We start from the raw sequence: 2,859 nt of genomic DNA on the forward strand, positions 1-2,859 counted from the left end.
GGGGGGGGGGGGCTAACATTTGAAAATTTGGCTTTGAAAGTAATAACGGTATTTGTTTAAGCGCTTCTTTAAATGAGTATTAATTTAAAGCACGAGCAATCGTAATGATGATCTATGAACATCTCTGATAATGTCTTATAATGTCTTAAATATATCGAAACTCTGGTGAGTACATTGATTACCTGTTACTTTGAATGACTGATATCGATAGTATTGAACAGATTATTTTAATGCAAATATTTGCACAATTAGTGTGAAATTTCAGTTTTACCGTACATTCTAGTCAGCCGTTTACAATGTGATTAATGAAGCGAAACTTATTCTTCAATGTAACGATTCTTTCTTGAAGTCAAACGTTCCTTTGCATTTCAATAGAATAAGATTTAATATCGCTACAATGCATTTAATTATAGACAATAATCTCTATCATCTACGAAGACTAAATCTTTAATTTTTATTTTACAATTATTTATAATATTTTCTACTAATGCTGCTTCTACAATTTAAATAATACTTTCGTAAACTTCAATATTTAATATAAATTAAAAAAAAAAACAATATAATCTAGAACTCATTTATATCTGTATGCATTTTAATATGATAGGCATTTGAAAGTGCCAGTCTTTCTCTCAAAAATCTAGCCAAAAACTTGAAGATTTACGTAATTTTCAAAATTATTTCATAAAGTACTAAGTATATTTCAAGAAAATAATAGCACGACTAATACAATTCAACTAATTCGACACTAATATGATAATTAAATAATTCTATATGAATAAGACTAACATTATTTGAAGAAAAAAACGACTATTAAATACATACATTAAAACATATTCTATTGTAAGCGGCAACACATGTAAATTCATATAGAAATCCTGTTTTATATTTGTAAAAGGTTTTAATTTTCAATGAAAATGTTTTTACTTTATAATATTATAAATTTACCAAATTTTTATAGAGTATATAATACTTATGAATTTTTTTCTTCCAATGTATTTTTGCATTTTTCAATTAAAGACCTTTCGAACAAACATTTATCTTTATGATAAAATATAAAATTAATTTTATACAGCTTGAATCGCCTAGATATTAATTAATATATTATATTAATTTACTGATTTTAAAAAAAATTTCATTAAAGTTAAATTATACTTTCGTATCAGGAACGATAAATCAAATATAAATTTACCATAGATTCTAGGTATTGTGAGTAGTACGACGTACAGTTTAGTCAGCCGGTTCACTAAGAAACTACCTTTTATATATCTCTTATAATAATTATAATTTTATCCTGTATTACCACACCCATTATTAATATTATGCATATTATAAATACGGTTGATTAATATGAATTTTATATATATTTTTTTAATGCATCGTCGTTTATTCACATTACAAGTGATATAATTTCTTTAATTATTCAAGTCCTTGTATACTTTTATTTTCCTTAAATGAGAAATAATAGTTTTCTGCAAGAATGAAAAAACAATTCCATGCTTCTTAAAAAACACCTATTACAATTATTATGGCTACATATATTTCAATTAAATTGACTAAGTGTCCATTAATCTAGTACTAACAAAAGCTTTATGAAATTGTTGTTGAGTCGTTTAATTTTTAAATATAAAAAAAAGAACGTGTATTTCTATACTTGATTGTAAAGCTATTTTATGATGAAACAAAAAAAAACAACAAGATTTTCATTTAAATAATTATTCTGTATATAAATGAACAGTTTTTCAGCTTTAAAATTGATTAAAGAGAAGAGTTCGAGCCTTCGCGTCATGAATTTTAATGGGACTTTGAAAGATATTTTTTTGGTATTTAAATATGAAATCTAGCACCTTTAATTCGATCTCCTAAGCTCCGATTCTTGATATATAAGATATCTTATAGCAAACGTATTTTACTTTATTTAAAAAGCATATCTTTACTTTTTATCGAATAAATATATATTAAACATTGAATTTATTAAAATGTATTAACAAAAAGAAAAACAAAAATAGCCAGAAAAGACTTTACTTTTAGATCTAGTTGTCAATTAACATGTCAAGATATCTGATTTTTATATATTGATCCATTGTTTATATGCTCAACGATATAAAATTGTATCAGTGATGAAAATTAAATTCGATAATAATAATCTCCTATTTATTGCTGATAAATTTTTATTGCCCAAAACATAGGTTTAACATAGAGTTAAGGAAAGACAACAATGTATTTTATAATATTTCTAGTTTTTATAAGCTCGTAAGTGAATATAAAATATTTGCAAAAATTTTTATATGGAAAGAAATTATTTTAAGCATAATATAAAAGTATAATTTGACTATGAAAAGAGATAAAAAAAAAGAAGAAAACAAAGAAAAAAAGTAAGCAGATAATGTTAAGCAATAGCTTTACGAATAGATAGATTTAGAAAGAGATTAAATTTGATGAAAAAAAATATTTCGGACTACGATTTCTTATATATTTAATATCCAATGCATAAAACTGTGTATAACTAGTTGAGCGTTGTAATGGGTCTGTAATGTTATTATAATTGTCTTTCAAATCTGCAATGCGAAATAGGTATAAATGTGAAAAATGACGTTCGCTTAACCTTTAATAGCCAGTAAAGTCATCTTCTTTAAGTTTGGCCTTCGAATACTCCGTCCAGCGCTTGTATTCGGAGCGAAATGTTCACTCCGAGTGAGACTCAAGGAAGTTACGCCAAGTGCGTTCAACCGAGCGCAACTCTTATTCAGCTCGCGTACTCGATCGATGCGACATATACCGCATTATCATCTTTGGCACAATGGACGCAGGTGTCGCGATGCTTATCCTTTCCGTACCGAGAAGCGGACGAGCGGCGGCAAC

This window comes from Ceratosolen solmsi, unplaced genomic scaffold, assembly GCF_000503995.2.
Source record: "Ceratosolen solmsi marchali unplaced genomic scaffold, CerSol_1.0 scaffold6, whole genome shotgun sequence".
NCBI classification, from domain to species: Eukaryota; Metazoa; Arthropoda; class Insecta; order Hymenoptera; family Agaonidae; genus Ceratosolen; species Ceratosolen solmsi.